Raw genomic sequence first — 25,103 nt, 5'->3', positions numbered from 1 at the left:
GGTAAAATTTTGCTTCCTCTTAGGAACTGTCATGATTTATCTTCATGGGCATTGAAAAACCATGCAAATGATTCTGTTACCACTTTTATTTTGGCTGTCAGGACACTCAGAAGTAAAGTCCTGGAGGACCTCCTGGCTCATTTTCTCTCTCTCTCTCTCTTTCCCCCCAAAGTGTTAGTTTTCTGGGTTTAACTCTATTTGACTAGGCTTAATATTTATGCTGTAATTAATATTTTATTACATAGTTAAATAAATAATGCTGGAAATATTCTAATTTTAATTTTTTAATCTTTTTTACTGAAGTGTAGTTGATTTACAGTGTTTCAGGTGTACAGCAAAGTGATTCAGCTATACGTATATAGATCCACCTTTTTTCAGATTCTTTTCCATTATAGTTTGTTACAAGCTATTGAATATAATTCCCTGTGGTATATAGTAGGTCCTTGTTGTTTATCTATTTTATATATAGTTGTGTGCATTTGGTAATCCCAAACTTCTAATTTATGTACACCTTTCCCCTTTTGGTAACCACGAAGTTTGTTTTCTACACCTGTGAGTATATTTCCATTTTGTAAATAAGTTCATTTGTAACATTTTTTTTAGGTTCCACATATAAGTGATATCATATGATAGTTGTTTTTGTTTGACTTGCTTCACTTAGTATGATGATTTCTAGGTCCATCCATGTTGCTGCAAATGGCGTTATTTCATTCTTTTTTTATGATTAAGTAATATTCCGTTGTATAAATGTACCACATCTTCTTTATCCAGTTAACTGTCGATGGGCATTTAGCTTGCTTTCATGTCTTGGCTATTGCAAACAGTGCTGCTGTGAACATTGAGGTACATGTGTCTTTTCAAGTTAGACTTTTCTCCAGGTATATGTCCAGGAGTGGGATTGCTGGATCATATGGTAACTTAAATTTTAGTTTTTTAAGGACCCTTCATAGTGGCTGCATCCATTTACATTCCCACCAACAGTGCAGGAGGGTTCCCCGAAAGATTCTAATTTTAAAAGCATGGTAAATGAAGGACGGCGGAGAGGGTGACATTTGAATAAGACAAGAAGGATGTGAGAGAGGGAGGAGCGTGGGGTGGAAAGAGCAGAGGGAATGGCCCGGAGAGGGAACAGCCAGCACAAGGGCTCTGGGGAAGGAGTGGGACACACAGGATTGAAGAAGAGTGAGGCAGCCGTGTGGACTAGCGGAGGCATCCAGGTGGGGGTTATGAGCGGTGAGGGGGCGGGGCTAACGATTGTGTGGGGCCATGTGATCTTGGCTTTCACTCTACCTAGAGAGCTATAGGAGGGGTGTAAGGAGGAGAGTGAGATGGTGCAACATATTTTAACAGGAACAGTCCAATCTCATCAAGAATAGACTAAAAGATTGGGTGGTGGGCACATATCGATGGCAAAAAAGCGAGAAGACAGATTGCAAGGCATTTTGATGGTCCTTGTCAGGGGTTGCTGGCTTGTTATGGGTTGGCAGTGGTGGAGGCAATGGGAAGTCTTTGTGGATGTATTTTGATGGCAGCCTGGACACCTGATAGACTTGATGTGGAGTGTGAGAGTAAGAGAGGTTGTGGACAGCTGGGCTGGAGCACAGCAATAATGGGGTCACCCACACCAAGATGGCAGAGACTAGAGACAGGCCTGTTCGGGACACACCGAGTTTTCTGTGCTTATCGGATGCTCGAGTAAGGATGTTTAAGCTGCCAGCCGGAGACAGAAGTTCAGGTGAACGGCTCATGGAGGAGAGTCATCATTTGGGAGACATCAGCGTGTGGATGGATTTTAATTCCATAGGGCTGGTGGGATCTCGAAGGAAGTGAGTATATTTAGAAGGGAGAAGATGTCCAAGATTGAGTCAAAGAAATGAGGTGGATCCAGCAAAGAAGATGCAGAAGCCATGGCCGATGTGACAGGGGAGAATTTGGAGAGGATGATAGTGGAGTCAAACAAGCAAAGACTATTGAGGAGGAGGGGGTGTTCCACTGAGCCCAGGGTGAGTTGAGGACGGAGAATCAGCAGTTACGTCATCACAGCAGTGCGGGGCTCAGCAGTGACCTGGGTGGGGTTACTTTCTTCTAAAGCAATGGGCGAAGCTAAAAGCCCAAGAAGGTGGAGCAGAGCTGCTTAGTAAAAGAGGATGCCTGAGTATCAGGAGAGCAGGGGTCGACACCACATCTGGAAGGGCGAGGTCAGCCCTGAATTGGCTAACTCCAGATTTTGGAGTAGTGGAAACAATCTTAGTTCAAACCGGCTAGCAAACGAGTAAGAATTTCTTGAGAAATTACTTTGAGCACAAAGTGGGACTTTCTGGCTGATCTTTATAGAGACGAGTGTGTATTTGAGTGTTTGGGGCTGGCTCACAGGGTTAGTGAGAGGATGAACACAGACCCTCTGCATTCGGGACGGACGAGGAAATGTAAAGAGAAGCATCATAACATATGATTGTGGGTATCTAATCCAGATTTTGTTGGGAAAACACTTTAAAAAAGAAAAGTGCTCAGATTAATTATATTGTGGCATTTTAAAAATGTCTTGGGTGGCTGTCATTTTTATCTTTTAAAAAATACACTTTTAGATTTGACCTATCCCCTATGTTTATAGAAAGTCAATTTTATTTTTGGTTTGCACGTGAGTTTCATTTGCTAGCATAATGAGCTTCTACTGAACAATTTCATTAGCCCTGAAGGATGATTTGGGCATTTTGGGTCAGAAAACTAGCATTAGGCTGAAATACAACAAATCTCCCTTTACTTTGTCTTTAAAAAAAAGTCAGAGTTTTCTGGTTTTACTCTATCTAGTGATCATTTGGGTGAAAGAAAGTTTCTGTCTCAAATTTTGTGCCAGATTTCATCACATTTCCTTCACTGCACAGCTTGCTAAATGTGAACGAGTGCCTTGGATCTCAAGGCAGCACTAAGATTCTCACTTAAATTACCTTGGAACTTGGTGGCCCCTAATTAAACTAGTCACTGCTAGACATTTTTGGTGATGTTGTTTATTTAGCTGCTAGAATAAACACATCTGTGCAGCAAGGTCTGGGAGCAGAGTGAAACAGGAGATCCAGACATTTAAATGTGGCCATTAAAATGTCCCAACAGTTCACATGGAATACAGTTGTTACTTTGGTTATTAATTTTTTTTTTTTTTTTGTAAAGTGCTTAACAAAGGAGGAATGTGTCAGGAGACTTAAATACTAGGCTGACTTTGGACTTTGTTCCCTGAGGGAGTCGCTGAAGGAATTTGAGGATGAAAACAGCACGATTCCTTCTATGGCTCTTTGGAATATCTACAGGAGGAAGATGAGATTGCTGACAAGGAACTAAGGTTGTTAACATTGTCCTGGTGAAAACAACGCCCCTAGATCAAGGAAAAAGAAACAATGGCAATGGTGGAGATGAGATTTTACTGTGCTGTTTTGCACTTGGCTGAGTCTTTATATTCTAGAAAGTGTAAGTATAGCCCAATTCTCCCTTCTCTAGAATTTCCAATTCCAACATTTGTTTCCCTCCTTCATTTCGGTGAGGTGCTCCAATATTAAATGCACGGTCTGTTTCTCTGAGTTGACTCAGTTGGTGCCACCTCTTCCCTTTTCTAAAGAAGAGGCTAATGAACCATAGCAACCACCATTACTTTATGCAATTTGGTAATCGGAAAGTGATCTTGGACAATCTCTGCTCATTGTATAAATCGAATTTTCTTTTACCAAACCCCAGAAATAAGAGGAGATATCAAAATTTTTTTCTAAGCAGTAACTATATATACTTTGTTCCAAGTGGCTCATCTTATGGTAAAATTGAGACGTTACCACTTTTATTTTGGAAACTGCTCTGACATCATTGAGTACGTATGGCAGAATGTGGTATACAGAGATTCCTGACATAATACTGGCTTGTATATTGAGAGTGGATATTGAAAATAGTTCTGCTAAGAAAGTCTAAGCTGGATCCGTTCTTTTGGCTCTAACTTTGTGCTCTGTTCCCTGTGCTAAGTCATGCTGGCTCTGCACTTTTTGTAAAAGAATGTTGCCTGGAGCCTGAAATAGACAAAGGAGCCCATTTTCAAGGCTCTGACCTTTAAGGATATAACACTTTTCCATTCATACAGAGATAAAAAGTTGCAGAATATAAGATAACATTTGTTCTGTGGAAGGTTTACAAGGACACCATGACCTGACTCACGTGGACGGCTGCAACAAAGAATTCTGACACCAAGGAGTGTGCAACAACCAACATCCCCTCCCCTTTTAGTATAAAAGGAGCCTGAATTCTGACTTGGGGAACATGGTTCTCCAGGACATGAGTCCCTCATCTTCTTGGTCTGCCAGCTTTCCGAATAAAGCCATTATTCCTTGCCCCAACACCTCGTCTTCTCCCGATTTGTTGGCCTGTCGAGTGGCGGGCAGTACAAGTTTGGACTTGGTAACAGTTTATCTTTAAATTTGAATTCACTCCCATTTCATGGATAAAAACATAAGGAGACCTAGGGAGACTGAGTGACTTACCCCACATCATGGAGCTAGTCATTGGATGGGGGAGTAGGTCCTCGGCTGTCTGACCTTAGTGTCAACGATGCAATCATGGGGCTCTGCTGGAGGAGAGGGGGCACCGATGTGGCCAAGCCGGGCTACAGAAGGGAGAGCAGCTGCCTGAAGAGTCAGGAGGTACGAATGGAAGCAGGTTTAGGTGCTAATGGGAAGAAGGTCACCGCAGACAGGAGGATGTGGAAATATCCGGGCAGCCGCTGTCTGGGTTACGGGACAATTATGTTAAAAAACATGTGGGATACAAAATTGAAGTTGTATCCAAAACATAATTAACATACATTTATTTGACCTTATTCATAGGAAGATACTGTAGAAATTCAAGTTTAAACACTAATAAAACTACTGTGTTTGGACAGTACAATCACATTGATCTTGATTGTTCTTTATACTGTTTCATTTATAAATTTTCTACTATGAACATTTACTATTTTTATAAGCAGGAAACATTTCCAAAAGGAAAAAAAAAATGAAAGCACCGTTGTTTCAACTGCTCCAGGAAGAAACATAGAAGAATAAACATAATTTTGTCAGGCTTTAAAGAGTATCTCTCATGGCAACTGCTTCTGAGAATCTGATATCTTCTCTGAGGGAAACTGCTCATTAAACAATTTTCAATAATGTGGTGAAGAAATACAGCAAAGTTATTAAAGAGATGATAGCTCTCCCAGGGCACACCTACCACAGGGGCCAGCACCACTCTTTAAATATATTTTCATTTGACTACTGCTCCTGCAGGTAGAAGCCATACTATACCTAATTTTAAAAACTCCTTTTAATGGTGGTCATCCTTTTTGCTTTGAGACTGGCTCATATATTACTTTGGAGCCTCTGTGGAGCTCAGTGATTTTACGTTCTTTTGATACTTGGATATAGTGTTTTGCTAAATCGAAAGGTCTACTGTGCTTGTGATGACTTCAGGGGTCTTCTGACACCTCACCTGCACAGAGATTGCTGAAACTGTCTTGCAGTGTACGCTTGTTAATTATACAAATTACAGGAAGGCTTTAAAAAAAACCTGGAAGAGGTTGGACATGGTAGTAAAATCACATTAAAGTAGAAATGTCTGATTATCTATCATCTATCTTCTTTCTATCTATCTATCTATCTATCTATCTATCTATCTATCTATCTATCTATCTATCTATAATTTTAAACACCACAATTTGTGGGTATCTCAGGAAGCCCCAGGTTCTTGAAAGAAGATATCATATAGGGGAGGGAGGTAATCAAACTACAGAGTTTCAATATCCTTGCTTCACTGAGTACCCACGTTGCCTGTTAAACTGGTCAACCTCAGTCTGCCACTGGTCAGAGTATTGTGTACGGCTTGAAAGGCTGTGAAGAGGTGGAACAGACATTCGTGGGTTAAGATGTGCTCTCCATCTCTTCCCTGTGATTTGAAGGCACGGTGTTCAGTCTCCCTCAAGCTCAGTTTCCTTATCTGTAAATCGGAGGTGGTTTCTGAGTCAATGATCTACTCTGTGCTAAACACTGCGTTTTATCTGTTAACCTGGATTCACTCCCACTTCATAGATTAAAAAATAGGGAATCTTGTTGATTTCTTATGGGGGTTAAATGAGAGAAGGTTTGTGAAGCCTAAGGCACAGGGTTTCATATCTCACAGGCATTCAATAAATATTTGTCCAACCCTCCAAAGTCCTTTGACAAGGGCAATGCACACCAAGAGAACTAACTCAAACCATAAATTAATGGCTTTACCTTCTTAAGCACCTATTTATTTTCCGCCTGTAAAGGTGCACTCCTTCTTCTCTCCTTACTGAATTTCTACCCTATATTTTACGTTTACATTTTATCTATGACATCAGTCATATATTCACTCTATGAACACTGATTTTTTTCCTTTCTTCAAATTTCTGTGTCTAAGAATTTATGTCCCTTCATCTGGCTGTATACATCATTCAACTGGGATTTTGGTCTGTTTTGTAAACTTTGGAGTCAATGGCTTGTAGTCTAATTTTATCATTTACTACATGAAGATCTGGGGCAAAATATTTAATCCGTCTGTGTTCTGGTTTCCATACTTGCAAGTAGGGAGGAACTTAAGGACTGTTGTAAGGATAAAACTAGAAAACATGTGTGAATGCACCAAATACACACAATGGACCATCCTCAAGGGCTAGATCCTATGCCTAACTGTCCCAAAGAACTCTAAGATTCCTGAAGCACCAATTATTTCTTATTTTTCTTTATACCTCTCACAGGGCCATTGTCATGAATTGCTCTTGTCATAGTGAATGATGTGCAGTTGCCTACATGTGTCTTTCTTCCTAACATACTCATTTTTAGATTTTTGACTGACTCCTTTGTTCTTCAACACTCAGCTCAGACGTCACTTCCTCCTGGAAGACTCCTGGGGTTTTCCTCCGCTCCCCAGGCACTAAGAGTTTCTGTCGTTATGCTTATTATACTTCATTGCCTGTGTGCATGTCTTCTTCCTCAGGTGGAACAGGAGCCTCTTGAGAAGTGATTTATTTGTCCTTTTACCCTGGGAGCACAGCTCAGGCCATGAAACAAAGGTACTCGTTGAGTATTTGTTGAATGAATGAGTGAAGGAATGGATACAGAGAAAGATTTTTCAGGACCTGGGTGCTGCCATTGGGTAGAGGCTCATGCTGGACCTGGGGGACGTCTGATCACCAGTGGGGACCCTCAACATTAAATTGCCTGGCATGCTGCTGGCCTTTTGGTGATCCTTCTCGTCCTCAAACTCTGAGAAAAGCTGAAGACACATGAACAGGTGGCTCACCGGTCAGCCATCAAGGTGGCCTTTGGAAATTTAGCCACAAGAGGTAGCTTGCCTTTTTGTGGCTGGTGGTTGATGTAACTTACAGACACCTGTCATGGTTCAAATATCACTTATTTGTATGTATGCTGTAGCTGATCTGGAAAACATATGGCATTTTGAAATATTGATCTCTTCAGCGCCAGCAAGTAGGAGACATTAGTGTAGCCTGGGATTCCATTTGTAAGTGTGGGATTAGAGTCAGAAAGGTGGAAAATTGGAACCAACCAGACTTCACGTGGAGTGGAAGTACTGCTGGCAGTCATGCTAGGGAGGGAGAGACTAACGGGTAAGGGAAGCACTGTTTTAGAGCTGAGTCAACCCCCAAGTCGGGGAGGAGCAGTCCAACAATGGACAGGCTTCATTGCCTTGCCTTCTGGTGCCGGTTCTGCAGATGCAAATTCAGCACGGCGGCTGGAAAAGGCAAAAATGCCCTGAGCAGGGAAAGGTGGCATCCTTCTGGGTTCCTGCAGCTTCTGCAAAGAAAGTAAATGGGAAGATGGATTTAAAAAGAAGTAACTCTAGCCAGAAAAGATTGAAAACATGATAGGATGTTTTCCTAATGCTTGTAATCATACCTAAACTGGATTTCTCCCAATGTCACCTGCATGATGAAGCCCTTCTGGACCCTTAGTGGCATGTCTATCTGCAGAATGAATCCTCCTCTTTTCTTTCATCCCTAGACTCTGGAGGACTCTGCAAGAACGCCCTGGACACTTGACTCCATGTGTTTATCTAACGCCTCTGCTTTGTGCAGAAACCAGGTCTTACTTGACTTTGTGCACCAGAGACAGAACATCGAGCGTGTTACCTGGCACATAGGCGGCATCCCGTATAATACTTTCTGACTGCATGTCTGGATGAACACATCTAGAAGGAATTTAGAAATGTTTAGTTGACATTCTATCCACTGGACCTTTAAAGAGTCTCTATTCCAAGGGTTTATTCCTGTTTTCAGGTGGGACTGACTCCTCCTTAATCTTAAGAAGAAAGTTAAACTCCAGTGTCTCTGTCTTTAAAAAAGAGGAAACGTGCTAGATAAACAGGAAAAGAAACAGGCAGGAAAGAAGTCCTTTAGATAATTGATACCAAAGTAAGAAATGGTTCCTTGGTAATTCTTACCCCGGGTTCTTCTTCCTCCAGGAGCCTTTTGTAAGTTAGGGTGTACCAGGTTCTGGAAATCAAGCCATACCGCGTCATTAGAAGACTCTCAGGAAATGTTTTTACATGAAGTGGCAGAAGCAGTAATATTCAGCAAATGTTGAATTTTCTCTTTTGCATTTGTTAGAAAGGGTCATGTGGTCAGTGAGCTACAGGGTCATGATGTCTGGTCAATGCGCTGTTGGGAGGTGATGTATCTCCATCCCAGGCTGAGGAAGTAAAAAGTCCACTTGCAGTTTGCTGGTCTTTCTCCCTGTTACAGCAACTGAGGAGGATGCATGCTATAAAAAAGGATGTTTTTTCTAAAAGGTAATGGAGCCTCCCACAGCCTGGATCCTTGAGTGCATTTGTGTAAATTCCACAGGGGACGTGTAACATAGGGGAGCATTAGACTTGTTTGCTGTGACATCATGACCAAGGCCATCCTGAATGATACCCACCACTTACACAATTTGAGCAATTTCTTTTTCCATGTGCTTTCAGGCTGTACTTTCCTCTATCAACTTGATCTTGTCTTTTCTATATCTTATATTCTGTAATGTTGTGGATTTATTACTTTTGAATGTGATCTGTCCTTTTTAGGAATTTGGAATGGGCAAGGTGGTAGGTATATTTGCTTAGCCAGTAATTCTGCTGTGATCTCATACCATACATACATTTATGGATGGCAGGCTCATAAGAGAGATGAAACTGCTTGCAGCACATTCTGATTGTTTGAAGGAGACTTAATGAAACAAAGTGACTGCTCTTCATAGGACGCTATTTTGATTGAGCACAATTATCACACATCTATTATAAGCCTAACCCTGGGCTTGCTAGATGCTATGATGGGGAAGGGAGTGAATGAGAGGATTTTAAATCACAGTTGCTGTTTCATTCCCCAACCCCCACATAACTGTTATAATTTTGAGGATGAAAAATATAATGCAGGTGAAGCACTAATGTAATAAAGCAGGACAATACTGAGTGGTGTTGGGAATCTTCTGTTGAGGCTCAAACACATAGATAAAAGTGAATCTGCTTTGAAGGAATTGAACTCTACCACCTTATCCTTTTTTAACCACCATGGTGATCCCTTAGACAATCGTTCTTGGAGACTCCCTCTTTTTCTCTGCTGGGTTCTAAAGTACAATGAGTCATAGTGGGTAAGATGGATTCTCGGAGGGACTGTGACTTGAACTTGGCCTTGAAGGATGTGGTGCAAGGAAAGGGGTGGGGAAAGCATGGAAGGTTTTGAAAAAAAGGATTAAGATGAAAAGTTGTGGACCTGGCCATCTGGGTGCACCTTGGGATATTTGTTGGAAAACAGTAGAAGAGGCTCAGGTTTTGGTGGGTCTTCCTGTTCTCTTACCAGAAATATGACTCTTTGTTATTTAACATTTTTTAGTTGCTTAGGCTTGTGCATTCTCTATTGCCAATTGTGGGGTTTCTGTATAGTGAGTAAAATGCCAGAACATTTCAGTTTTTACCAAGATGTCTGGTCTCGGTCATTTCTATATCCATAGAAAGCTACGAACCTATTTCTCAATCTCTATCGTCATGTGTCCTTTATTCTTTTCCCTACTCTTCGTACTCTGACTCTTGACACTAGGTAGACACGCAGACTGATGTGTGACAACAACATCTCTGTGAGGCTCACTCACAGTCTTGATAGGGTGCCAGGGTGTTCATCCCCATTCATTGCTTTCATTGATTCCACAACTGTGCGCTGAATGTCAGAGATGGTGCTGGACAATAGGGATATAAAGAACCATGCATTCTCTGCCCTCACAGTCTTAGAAGGGAAATAGTCTATACTGTAACATGGTGGGATAATTATATTAGAGTTATGATTAAGAAACAGTAGAAGACTTAGCTCCTGAGAGCTGAAGTTCAAAAATGGCCAGAATTTGAAGTGTCAACTAATCTGTGCTTGACTTTCTTGACTTGGCTGCAACTGAAATATTATCTTTGGGATTAGTCTGATCCAGATTCCTAAAAATGGACTCAACCCCTGTCACAGGGGGTGTTTAAATCAGCCACATACCACATGAAGTAGGAATTGAGATACAAAGACCATCAAAAGAGTTGTGGTGATATTCCTGGAATGCAAGGATGGTTCAACATACACTAATCAATAAATGTGATAAAACACATTTAATTGAATGAAGGATTAAAATCATACAATGTTCTCGATAGATGCAGAAAAAGCATTTGACAAAATACAATGTCCTTTCATGATAAAAATACTTAGCAAATTGGGTATAGAAAGAACGTCTCTCAGTACAGTAAAGGCTTCATATGGCAAGACCATAACTGTCAGTATACTCCACAGTGAAAGGTTAAAAACATTTCCTCTAAGATCAGGAATAAGACAATGGTGCCCACTATCAACACTCTTATTCAGCATAGTCCTGGAAGTCCCAGCCTGTGCACTCAGGTAAGAACAAGAAATAAAAGGCATCCAAATCAGAAAGGAAGAAGCAAAATTGTCTTTGTTTGCAGATGATATGATCTTATGCATAGAAAAATATTAATGATATAATCTTATACATAGAAAATCTTAAAGATGCCACCAAAAAACCCTTTACAACTAATCAACAAATTCAGTAAAGTTACAAGACAGAAAATCAACATATAAAAATCAGTGGGTTTTCTATATACCAACAATGAAACATCTGAAAAAGAAATAAAGAAAACAATAAAAACATAACAAGTATTTTATTTTTTAACAGTAAAAACAATAAAGTACTCAGGAACAAATGTAACCACAGTGAAAGATCTGTACACCGAAAACTGCAAGTCTTTGATGGGAGAAATTGAAGAAGACACATATATGTGGAAAGGTATCTCACGTTTATAAATAAGGAGATTTAATAAAGTTAAAAAAGACATACTACCCTAAGCCTTTTAGCTATAGATTCAATGCTATTCTTATCAAAATTCCAATGGTATTTCCCACAGAAATAGAAAAAACTATCAAAAAATTTGTATGTAATCACACAGACAGAAAATAGCCAAAGCAATTCTGAGAAAGAAGAACAAAGCTAGAGGTATCATTTTCCTAATTTTAAACTATACTTTGAAACTATAGTAATCAAAACAGTGTGGTATTGGCATAAAAGTAGACACATAGACCAACTGGACAGAATTGAGAGCTCAGAAATAAACCCTTGCATTTATGGTCAACTAATATTTAACAAGGGAGCCAAGAACAATCAAAGGGGAAAGAAAATCTCTTTGATAAATGGAATTATATAAACTGGAAAACCACATGCAAAAGAATGAAATTAGACCTCTATCTTACACCACCCACAAAAATTAACTCAAAATTGATTAAAGACTTAGACATAAGAACAGAAACTGTAAAATTCCTGGAAGAAAACATAGGGAAAACCCCAATGGACATTGATCTTGGCAATGATTTTTTGGCTATGATACCAAAAGCACAAGGTACAAAAGAAAAAATTAATAAGTGGGATGCCATCAAACTAAAAATATTCTACACAGCAAAAGAAACAACTAACAAACTGAAAAAGTATTCTACTGAATGGGATAAAATATTTGCAAATCATATATTCGATAAGGGGCTAAAATCCAAAAAATTACAAAGAACTCATACAACTCAAAAGCAAAAAACCCGAACAATCCAATTGCAAAAAGGGCAAAGGATCTGAAGAGTCAGTTTTCTAAAGAAGACAAACAGATGGCCAACACATACATGAAAATTTCTCTGCTCATCATCATTCACCATGAGGGAAACACAGATCAAAACCACAGTAATATACCACCCCACACCTGTTAGAATGGCTATCATCAAAATGACAAGATATAAAAAAGCAACTCTTGCTAGCATTGGTGTGGGTGTGGAGAAAAGGGAACCCTTGTGCAGTGCTGGTAGGAATGTAAATTGGTGCAGCCACTGTGGAAAATAGTATGGAAGTTCCTTAAAAAATGAAAAATAAAACTATCATATGATCCAGGAATCCCATTTCTAGGAATGTATCTTAAAGAAACAAAAAAACAGTATCTCAAGGAGATACCTGCACCATTTGTTCATTGCAGCCTTATTCGGTGTCCATTAACTGTAGCTGGATGAAAAAGATATGGTATATATATATCATGGAATAGGTCTGAGCCATAAAAAGAAGACAGTCCTGCCACTTGCAACAAAATGGCTGGCTTTGTGGGCATTATGCTGTGTGAAGCAAGTCAGAGAAACACAAGTACCATGCCATATCACTTATATGTGGAATACAAATAAACACCAAACCAGAAATAGAGGGTAAGAGGTGGCTCCTGGGGAAGCGGGGAGATGCCGGGAGGCGACCAGTCAAGTGGCCGAGGATGAAGGGTTTGCTCTTTGAGGTACGAGACGATCGAGTGCCGGGAACGCAATGCACAAGACGGCGATTATGTTGTATTTTATACAGATCCTCCTCGACTTAGGACAGGGTTGTATCTTAAATCAAAAATGCATTTAACACACCTAACCTACCGAGCATCCTGACTTAGCTCAGACCACCTTACGTGTGCTCAGAACCCTCTTCTAGCATACAGGTGGGCAGACTCATCGAATAGAGAGACTTTTTCACAACAAAGTGTTGAAGATCTCCTGTAATGTATTGAACACAGCACTGAATGTGAAAAACAGAATGGGTGTCTGGGCCCAGAGTGGTTGTAATTGTATCAGTTGTTCCATGTGGCGGGCCAGGAGCTGCTGCTCACCATCATGTCCAGCATCGGGGGAGGATATGTACTCATGATGTCAGCTCTGGAAACAAATTAAAAATTCAAAGGACAGTTTCTACTGAGTGGGTGTCCATTTTGCACCACTGCGAGTAAAACACTCTAATGAGAACCATCGTCAGTCAGGGACCACCTGTGCTTGAAAGTTGCTGGGACAGTGCATCTTTAATGTTCTCACCACGAAAAGGGAATGGCAGTTGTGTGATGTGTTGGAAGTGTTAGCTAAGGCTGTGGTGATAATCGCTTTGCAATATATAAGTGATCGGATCAACACATTGTACCCCTTAAATGTGCACTCTGTTATATGTCAGTTATTTCTCAGCAAAGCTGGAGGAAAAATGGTGTGTAATCTCAGTGCCCAACTCTCCACCAGGTTGCCTTGACTCTGAGTGACCTGAATTGTGGAACCCAGAAATGTTAAATTCTCCCAGGAAAAAGGGCAGAATCCTTCTCAGAGTCTGAGGTTGAGTCAAGCAGGCTGTGTACTGCAGGTACAGTACTGCAGCAGGAACAGGGATTGCTTAGTTAGTGTATCATCATATGGATTATATTATAGGGCCCAAACAAACAAACTAATAAACAGCCCTATTTCTAAAACTGTGTAGTGGTACTGCAGAGGGTCAACATTTTAGTAACAGAAATGTTTCTTAGCATTACTCTAATCTCAACCAAGCCATCAGAATCATTAAACTCCATAAGCCTCCATCAAAGTTCCTGTACTGTTTTCAGTATTCCAAGTTAGCTTGTTGTTGCATGAGAAATTTGGATGCCAATCCATGCAATCAACTTCATAATTTATTCAGAAATTGGACCTGTGACTTTTTGTATTTCTTTCAAGACTCCCACCCCCCTACCCCGAAAAATCGGTGTTAATGAGATTGCATTAAGAGTTTCTTTTAATGAAGGGTTTTATTGGAAAGGTCATCTCAGTAAGTATGTTATCTAAGGGGCCTAAAGGGCATTGAAAAAGTAAATCCGTGTGTAGAGAGGATAAGTTACAGCCTTCTCTAAAATAAATAATAATACTATTGCAGTGAGAGTGGAAAATGCCACTGCACACATGCTTTTAGAAGCAGCTTATACAACTGAGGACAATCCAGTTAGGCCAAGTGTTTCCTCCTTGGTTTTGAGTTACTGGTTCGAAGGCTCCATGGCTCCGTCCAGATCCCTGATTGGCTCTGACCAGAATTGGTGTCGTGGCTGAAGGCTAACCATCGTTGCAATTTTACGGAAAATTACAATGCAGTATAACATGCTTCCAAGACATAATGACTATGTATGTGGAGAGGAGAGTGAATTATTAAATCACAGGCTTTGGGTCTATGCCTAAAATGGAGGTGTCAGTGAGTCAGCATGTCACACTTTGATAAGAAGTCATGATGGAATGTGTTGAAGTAAAAGATGGAAGAGGCAGTGGTCCGGCTGCATCCCCATGATGCCTGTTGAACAGTCCATTAAGTAGGCAAAGAGGGGCTGAAATGCAGACCAGTTGGCTCAAATTTTTTTTAACTTGTGCAATGTAGAAAGATCAGTCCAGCGAGAAGATCTGTTGAATCCATTTGTCTAGTCCGTCAGCCTGTATGTGGCAGTAGGGAGGTGGGGGAGACCTCAGGCCTCAGAAGGGCGAAGCCCAGCACCTGGACATGGAATGGCGTGCGGGAGGCCCCCCAGCATTTCAGGCTGGCACATCCTCTTCTTTATGGGACCCAGATCTGATGATGATAGAAACTGATTATTTTTGTTAATTTCCAAAAGTAGTTGGTAGATCAAAGAGGAAGTAAATGTCGGTGTTTTGACTGATTTTACTGAGCTGATTCATTCATTATTCTACAGGAATCTAGGGGGCAACAGCTGTGTTTCAGGCCTTATGTCAGGCACCGGCAGTGTGGGGCTGAGTAAGACACGGCCCTTGATCTCAGGAAGCTTACAGTTTGCTGGAGGAAGACACACGTGTATATATCAGTACACACTGAGTGTCCAGGGTGCTTTCCTGGGGGTCAGTACAACACACAGTAGAGAAGTGGCGACTTCTGGGTACGAGGGCAGTGAGGGCACTCCAGGCGAAGGTCACAGCTCAGGGCACAAAGTGGAACCTTGGAAAAGCCTGGTGCCTTGAGTAGCTGCTGGTAGAGGCTCACTCTGGCCAGACAAGAAATGACTGTGGGAGTCTCTGATGTCCTATTTGGGAGTTTAGACTTCATTTGATAAGCTCTGGGAAATGATTTAAAGGTAGAATTGAAAGGTGGCCAGGATTACATGTTAGCAAGGTGTCCATGGAGAGGAAAGACTGATGGAGTGTTTGCAGTCAGAGACGAGAAGACTAATGAGCGGGCTATTGCAAAAGCCGTAATGGTTAGCAAACATGAGCTGAGTTCTTAGCACGGGCAGGACATCATTATACGGATTGACTAATTTAATCCTCGCTGTCATCTGGAATGGTGGTTACTATCGGGATTAATGCTGATGCACTGAAGACAGATAAGTGTTTGGGGAGCTTCAATAACTTGTCTGAGGTGGGAGAGTGGTGGCCAAGCTGAGACTTTAACTCAGGACACAGAATCACTGTGGGTCCTTCCTTCCTGAGGGAGGTATAAGACCAGCGTCAACCATGACAAAGTGTGTGGCAGGGGGAGTGGAGACAGGGCAGAGTGAAGGCACAGTAGGAAGGTGAAGCCCAAGACAGCTAGTTTAATTGATACACAAATTTCTCCTTCCTTTGTAAATATGCTAGGCAATCCGTCCCAGTAGTCAAGAGCTCCAAGGTGACCGATTTTGAGGCCATCGTTTTTCATTCTGTTAGTGCTTTTAAACTGACTGTGAAATAATGCACAAGCTCTGTTGAAAGCAGGAGCCCCCTTGGCTTTTCAAGCCAAAAAGCCAACCCAAAGGAAGCTTTCCAAGCCGCTGTATGTCAGGTTGAGGGTCTCGCATGCGTGCTTCGAGCTCCCACGGTGCACTGTGTTTATTGCTGCGTCGGAATGATCTGGTTGCTGCTTTGAGTCTTCCTGCAAATTGATGTTTTTGAGGGCAGAAGTCATTTTCTAGTTGAGTTAGTTCAACTAGAAAGCTTGCCACGTACTCTGTACACGAAGCATGTGTACAAGACATAGTGGTGGCCAGAGAGCTTGGTGGGGAAACCTGTCATTTTATCAGTCAATTTCAGGGCAAGAGGGTAAGAACTCAGATGGTGGTATGTCTGGGGCCAACAGAAGCATAGATGAGATACACTGTGTCCTGTTTAGCCTGAGAGAGAAGGAGTTTAGGCAGGAGGTGATGATGGAGGTGAGTGTTTCATTGTTATTCACATGAGCTGAGGCTGACAGATAAGGAGACAACTCCTGTGGAAAAGACACTTTGTTACTCACAGTTCCCCACAGGAGAGGACACACCATGCTCTGCAGGACCACCCAGTGGAGCACCAGGGCTGGTCAGGCGGCAGAAGGAGCGAGGGGAACACATGGCAAGGAACCTCTCCTGGGTTCCCGCAGGAGGGAACTAGTGAAGCAGGCACGCAGGTTTAGGACTGGCTGGTTTGAATAATTTCAACAGGCTCTGGGACGGAAGGGCTGTCCCTAGTTGTTTGTTGCCTGGTCAGGGGTGTTTAGGGCTGCACAATAGTGGTCTGAGGTGTGAGAGCTGGTAAGGAGTCGGCTGGGTGTGGGCTGGGAATGGGTAGGTTTCCTATGAAAGACACACTCCCAGGTGGGCAGTTTAATGTCTCTCGGACCTGGACAGCCCTCAGGTGAGTAGTCTCTCCACAGTCAGTAAGCCCTGGATGTCAAAGCTTTGGAAACACGGACCAATAAAAGGCATGATTAACACAGTGAGTTTTGGGGTCATGAGAGAGAATTATCCAATAGCTGGCCCAGGGCACACCAAGAAGACAGAAAGCTTGAGCAGATAAAGTGTGAACAGCACATCACAGTGTGTCCTTGGAGAGTTCATATTTAAAGCTAGAATTGCAGTAGATTAGGGGTGCTGAGAGATGCAAACAAAGGGGAAACCAGAGTCAGGAAGAGCCTGGATGTTCTCCTGCGGGCAGGACTCTGGTGAGAGGATGATGAATTAAGTATGGTAAAAAAATTGCACTGAAAAAAAAAAAAAAAAAAAAGAAAAAAGCTCAAACCTCCAAAAACCTAGACAGAAGGCTGTTGTCATCTGTCCAAATGAGAGAAGGTGAAGGTTTGGCCAACAACACGGCAGTGGGATGAAAATCAAGGGTCAAATAGGATTTGTTAAGGGTCGACCCTTGGGACAGAATTCATTTTGTATTGTATCTCCAGATCTTGGCATGTAGTAGGGACTCAGAACTGGTTTGTTAAATAAACTCATTTTGGATCAAAAGAAAAATTTTTTTTTGCAAAAATTTCTTGTACAATATATTCTCACTGAAAAATTTCTTTTTCGTGAATTCTTATACAAATGACTTTATTAACCAGAAATCATATCACCGAGGTTCCAAATGGAGCTTTCCTGAAATGGTTAAATCTCTTACAATCACTGTTACTAGCCTCTCTCAAGAGAAAAAGAACAATTTGGTCTAATTACCCCAGGTTTCCTGAGAGGAACTATTATCACACAGGGATGACATCAAGGAATCAGGGAGATGGTTTCCTAAGCCAGATCGCACCAGCTCTGATAGCAAGAGAATTGTAGACCCTTCAGATAATTCGTTTTATGGCACAGAGTATACCATGTACTGTGAACATATCCTTTGCTAGTCTTTAGGCATTTTATTTGTACCAGGTGTTTGAGAAACTAGACAGAAACTAGATTGAAGAATCTAATGACTACCCTGGATCCAGGTAGAAAATGCTGAAACCTTGATGCAAAGCTGGCAACGTGCACACCTGTCTGCCGCTGGCCTTAGGGTCGCAAGCTTGGAGTCACAAGCTTTGTGTTACCTGGGGCCGATGTAATCACGTAGACGATGTTTCCAGTTTGATACCCAACTTTCCGTCTGCATGCATATGCAGAGACAAAGAAACAGCATTTTTGATTTAGAAATAAAAAATTATATACTTATACACTTCACTATATTGGAAACATGTCTCATATGAGGCATTTTACAGAGCTTATTTTATTTAATCCTCACAACTCTGGGAGGAAGAGATTCTACAAGGAATTTGATGAAAAGGTGACAATAGTGACTTACAGGGTGATGAGACTTGCCCATGGTCTCGTGGCAATAATTTAAATCAGATTTCTTTGACTCCTGAGTTCATGTTCTTTCCACTATGCTATTGGGTTTATTATTATCATCATTGTATTATTATTATTACAAAGTGTTACTTACTAATTGTAGGCAATTTGAAAGAAATAGGAAGAAAAAACCCCTCATCTATAATCCATCATAAGCAATTCGGTTTATTTTCTTTAGTTTTTCTTCCCTTAACCAGTTTCTTCTATTTTTACATGGCTATGAATACACTGCATGGATTATTCTGTATCACTTGGAAAGATCTTTTTTAGGAGACAGAAAAAAAATAATCTAAATGATATAAAAGAGGCTGAAAATAGGAAGGAATATAAGCTTGAAGAAGTGGAAAGAGATATTAGGTATTAGGAAACCCTGCAAACCCTAGAACGTGTCAATCATTATAATTTATTTGGAAACATTTTTGCAGTCTTAAAGAAATAGTATCTTGTCACTGCCAATTCTCACACTTAGACTTGAAACACGGTGCGGTGAACCTCCCGGGCCCCAGTAAATTCCTATTCGAGTAATTTGCCTCTTTCCATTTCAGCCAAATATCAGCATAATTGGGTTATTATAACTTTGGGGTCCCTTTCTCCAGATAAGGAAGTGGACATTGAAGAGGGAAGTTGTGTGGACTATATTTGTGAGAATTTAATTAATAAAGAGATTTTTTTTTAATTGAAGTACAGTCAGTTACAATGTGTCAATTTCTGGTGTATAACAGTGTCCCAGTCATGCATATACATACATGTATTCGTTTCACTATATTCAATATCTTGAAGTAACCTTTAATGAAAAAGAATTTGAAAATAATGAGATGTTGTTAAGCTCATTCAGTAGTGGAACTGTGATAAAATTAGGAGAAGCACAGATTCTATTCCATGAGATTCAGGAACTCCTTCCCAGAAATATTTTGAGCAGTCAACTACTGCCTGGTAACTCTGAACTTAAGTGAAATAATTACTTTCAAATAGTTAATTATTATAACGCAGTTCTCAGCTTCATCGTCTCAATCAATGGGCCACCTTATTTCTGCCAATCACATTAGTGCGCACTCTGGACCCCACCCCAGGGAGGCGTTAGGACTTGAGGAGACAGGAGAGGTTCTGATGCCCTTTCTGCCATCTGACTGCCTTTGGAGGTGGTGTGTTACTGGTGCACATTTCTTGTTTTAGCTGTATACAGTCTGTGGTGGTTCAGCGGCAGAAGACGTCAACACAAAGAATCGATTCACATTGTATCTGCCATGAGTCAGCAGAAGTGTGATGTGAACTACGAAGCACTGGTAACAAGAGTACGTGTCCAGGTGGATGCTTTGCCCAAAGCTGGAGATGCAGCTTTGCGTGTCTGCAATGCTGTCTGTGAGGCACACTCAGCTGAGAAGGCAGGAATCAAGCAGATGGGAGAAACCAGACAGGGGACCAAGTTGTTGGCCAAAAGTTGGAGGAAACATTCCAATTCCTAGATTGAAAGTGAATTTGGCTCAAGAACCAAACATAGGTCATTCGTCACAGACGAGATGGCCGTGACTTTGACAAATATCTTGTTATTGTAAATGTCTTTCTCACTCCGAGGAGGTGACTCTCACCCTTCGTGAAGGAGTCACAGTGTTGGCGTATCGGAACCATCTCCAGCCGAGGAGATAAATTCAAGTAATTGGGTAAGGCCCAGATACCCAGGCTGATAAGCTACCTAAAGTCAGGTGAATGACAGATATTTTAAATAACACGTGAAATAAGAACACAGCAAAAATCAAGCCACAATCACTGGGGCCCAGGAAGCTATTTCCAATAACTTTAAGCATGCCATTGGTTAGTTAATAAATTCCCAACCACATGGACTAACAGCCTTCCCATCAGCCTTCCTCCACCCAAACAGAGGCGATGTTTCTTTAAACTGATTTCACTTTATTTTCTAGATATTATAGTGAAAAGTCTTTGAAATTCTCTCCTCTCCTCCACAGTTGTTGCATTTCACTCATCTTTTTAGATGACACACGTTTGTGACGTGTTTTCTATCATTACAGCCATCTCTCTTATTTTAGACCCTCCTGCTTACATCTCATTTCCCTAACTGATTGCGATCTTCCTGAGAACAGGAATCAAGTTCTGGATTTTGCGTTTCTCCCCCGTGCTGATGTAGTTCCCTGCAGGCAGCAGTCACTAACGGGGTGCTGGTCAGTTGGGTGCGAAGCAACAATTACCTTGAAATGACATTTTTGGAGGATGGTCATCACTACACACCTATTTTCGATATAACTTACTTGGACCATTTTTTTTTTCCTTTTGTTCTTTATGAAGGAAAAGGAAGAGATCTCTGTGTACAGATAGAAATTGTGGGGCTTGCAGTTAATCTTGTGACCTACAAACTGCCTACTTCTTTAGTGGATATGATCAAATAATTTATGTGGGAACATTTTGTAAACCATTCAGGCCCTTTGGAAGTCATCACTTTTATTTGATTAAAATTCTAGGAGCTGATAGTTCCTTTGTAGAACTTTTTCACCAATACTGTGATTATTCATATGATGCTGTTTAAAAATTTGGGTGAATCTATTTTGATCTCTGTACATGAAGACATTCTAGGTCCCTAATAAAACAGTGTTAGAACTTGCAGTGACGATACTAGTTTGCTAGAGCCTGCATAATAAAGTCCCACAGACGGTGACTTAAACAACAGAGCTTATTTCTCACAGCTCTGGAGGCTGGAAGTCCAAGATCGAGGTGTCGGTGGGGCTGGTTTCTCCTGAGGCCACTGTCCTTGGTTTGCAGAGTCTGCCTTCTTGCTGCTCCCTCACACAGTCTTTGCTCCATGGGTGCACATCCCTGGGGCCTCCTCCTTTTCCTGTAGGGACCCCAGTTCTACCAGATCAGGGCCCCACCAATTCCACCTCACTTAGCCTCAGTTACTCCCTTTAAAGGCCCTGAGTCCATGTATGGTCATATTGGAAGTTGAGTTCTCAAGAATTTTGAGGGGACCTGATCCAGTCCAGTGACTTTATGGTTTAATCTAATCCCTATGTTTTATAAGGGAGGAAAATGGAAGTACTTGGTGCCCCATGTATCCCTGGAGGAGCTGGGGCAGGGCCAGCAGTCCCCCTCTGGTCACACCGTGATCTGATCTGCCTTTCCTCTTCGTGACTTCCCTTCTCCAGCTTCCATTCACCTAGGGCACAAGCAAAGTGGGGTGCTTCAGTGTGCTTATTTCTATCTCAGACTCTTAGGAATACATTTGCAGAGAAATAACTTAAGCACCTTCAGGAGCATACTAGCAAATGCAGAATTCTGCTGGTGATACTAGGGGTGTTAATATTCTTAAGGTTTCTCTGACTTCCAAAGTGAGGTGTGTGTGTGTGTTTATAGTATAAAAATAACAGATTTGGATGTGACCACATGTTTTGCTAGCCTCTTTTTTCACAGGGAAAGTATGAAAAAGGAGGACAGGAGAAAGACAAAAGTAAGAATGGAGTATGTTACTACAGTCAAAACCTATTAGTCTAAAAAGCAGACAATCTTCACACAGGTATTCCCAGTTGACAAGACTATTTCATCTTTGGCTCAACACATTCAGTTTAGGGTGATGTGGACACACGTGTGAATTGCCATTGGTTCCCTGCCTGCCCTGTCCTCCCTTCACAGCCAAGCTGTCCAGCCCCCACCCTTACCCCTGCCACAGGGAGGGTGACCCAGGGACCCACCCTCCCTTGCAGCTAAGTGTGGAAATGTGACTATGTTCTGGCAAAGAGATAAAATCAGGTCTCCTTCTGTAACCTTCTTTCAGATGGCAGGAATGCAGAAGTGATGGCTGGAACTCAAGCAACCATCTTGAACAATGAGACAAAAGGCACATTCTGAGGATGACAAGTCACAGGATGAAAGGAGTATGTGCCCTTTCATACTTTTATGAACCTGCTCCATCTCCTGCTGTACCTCTGGGGAGAAAAACAAAATCAACTTCCTGCAGCAACATGGATGGACCTAGAGATGATCATATTGAGTGAAATAAGTCAGACAGAGAAAGACAAACGTATGACATCACTTACATGTGGAATCTAAAATCTGATATAAATGAATTTATTTACAAAACAGAAACAGACTCACAGACACAGAGAACAAAGTTACGGTTACCAAATGGGGAAGGCGGGGAGGGATAATTTAGGAGTTTGGGATTAACCTGTACACACTACTGTATGTGAAATAGATAAATAACAAGGATTAGTAAATATAGCAAAGGGTACTACAGTCAATATCTTGTAATAACCTATTACGAAAAGAATTTGAAAAAATATACGTGTCACTGAATCACTATGCTGCACACCAGAAACTAACACAACGTTGTAAATCAACTAGACTTCAATAATAAGAAACTAAGAAAAAAAAAAATCAACTTCTCAATTGGTTTTCTGACACACAGAGACAGACCTAACCTAACAAATTCAGCAGGCCTTTAACACGTAGAGCAGTTAAAGGCTCAACAAGAGACACTTTTTGTGCTTTTCCATATGAAGGCAGAATATTTTAATTTCTTTGCTTCCGTGGGTCAGCCTGGGAACAAAGCCTCCACTTCTTAGGTCCTTTATTTACTGAAATTTCAAGTGACAAACTGCTTTTTTCCATGAAAGTTTATTTTCTTGTATAAAATTGGTTTGATGCTTGGAGACCTGGAAGTCATTTTTGGTAATCTCTAAAGGACGTGACACAAGTTGATGTCACGTGTTTGTCTATTTGAGGGGATAAAATAGACACTCTGGTAAGGAAGGGCAAACATAAGAGATCGTGGTCAGTGGTTTTGCCCGGGGAAGGAGAATTCTGATCACATGCTTGCCCTGCCAGCAAATTATGGTTATCTCCATTTTTGGCCAGGGGCCCCTTTTAAAGACCTCTTCCCCATTTGCCTATGATTTGTTTAATAGAGCACTGAGCATTCAGTCAATGTTGAAGTGTTTAATAAATTTATTTACTTGATGTTTCTAGGTATTTAACACTTTGAGGATTATTTGAAGTAATCTTCAATGTACTAAAAACTTCCTTAAAATGTTTTGAACGCTTGAGCTCCAGTCTCTCTGTCTGCATTCCTGTCAGCAGAAAGCGAATGAGGCAGAGAACGCCAACCCTCCCTCTGAAAAAAATTACTGAAAATTGTGCACAGTACTTTTACAGTGATGGCTGAAAAGAGCACCATGATTTTTGATATTTAAGTTGTCCTTCATTGATGATGAACGTCATTATATACTACATGCAGTATTTCTTTGGAGAATAACAGACATTCATTTACTTCAAAAAGTTTTTTTTTTGGTCTCTTCTTATCCAAACAAAGCATTCTTTCAAGTGATTTCACTGTACTGCACAAAAAATACTTTTTTTTTTAGTAATTGAAAAATTAAAGAGTCAACATAGTTGGAATTTTGAGGAGACCTAGGGAATGTAGAATTAGACCTCTATACAATGAAGGCAGAGATGGGCAAACCTGTAGTGGTGATCCTCCAGCATGAATTAAGGAAAAGACCAGGTACAGGAGAGATGCTTAAATAATGAGCTTTTTTGTTTCTACTGCATCCAGGCATTGAGCCTCGTCCTCCGAGTGTCCTTCTCCATGGGAGGGGCAGCCTGCTGGGAAGGGTGGCAACCTCAACATCTCCACGGGGAGACACTTGTGCCACTCAGAGACAGGAAAGACGTGCAAACAATGTGGGCCCTTCCACTGTGAGTCGGCGTCTAAATATATCCCACACCTGCCCGGCACCGGAGACACTCTTGCTGTAGGCCTTCCCACTGTCTTTGTACCAATTTGTGTTGAGCATCTTATGAGAGACCCTTGACATGGAGCTGAAAATCCATCTTGACGCTACCTTACAAAAATAAACACTTGCGTATAGAGGAGGCTGGTTCATTTCATAAAACTGAAACCTTTTTTTTTTCCTGGTACAAAAGCGTTAAGTCAGGAAGGGTGGTTTGGGGCTCCTGAGATTCGAGTTAGGAAATGTTACCTTGATTTGGTGGGCTCCGGGGTGGAGTCAACAGACTCCGGAGGTTGTCAACAGACAGCAATTCAGCAAGAGATGTAGGTACTAACTGATTCCTATATTTTTATATATATATATATATATATATAAAATAGATAAATAAGTTGATACCGTACAGCACAGGGAAATATATTCAATACCTTGTAATAGCTCACAGTGAAAAAGAATATGAAAATGAATATATGTATATCCATGTATGACTGAAGCATTGTGCTGTACACCAGAAATTGACACAGCATTGTAAACTGACTGTACTTCAATTAAAAAGCACACACATATAATATATATATATATATATACAAAAAAGAACACAAATAACAAATAACAAATGTTTGTGAGGATGTAGAGAAAAGGGAACCCTCCTACACTGTTGTTGGGAATGCAAATTGGGTGCAGCCACTGTGGAGAACAATATGGAAGTTTCTCAAAAAACTGAAAATAGAACTGCCATGTGACCCAGCAATTCCACTCCTGGGTGTATATCCGAACAAAACAAAAATACTAATTTGGAAAGATAACTGCACCCCAACACTCACAGCAGCATTGTTTACAATCACCAAACTATGGAATGAACCTAAGTGTCCATCAACAGATGACTGGATGAAGAGCTGGTATATTTATACGAATGAATACTAC

This window comes from Camelus dromedarius, chromosome 4 (assembly GCF_036321535.1).
Source record: "Camelus dromedarius isolate mCamDro1 chromosome 4, mCamDro1.pat, whole genome shotgun sequence".
In the NCBI taxonomy this organism is placed as follows: domain Eukaryota; kingdom Metazoa; phylum Chordata; class Mammalia; order Artiodactyla; family Camelidae; genus Camelus; species Camelus dromedarius.
This window is presented reverse-complemented; position numbering follows the sequence as displayed.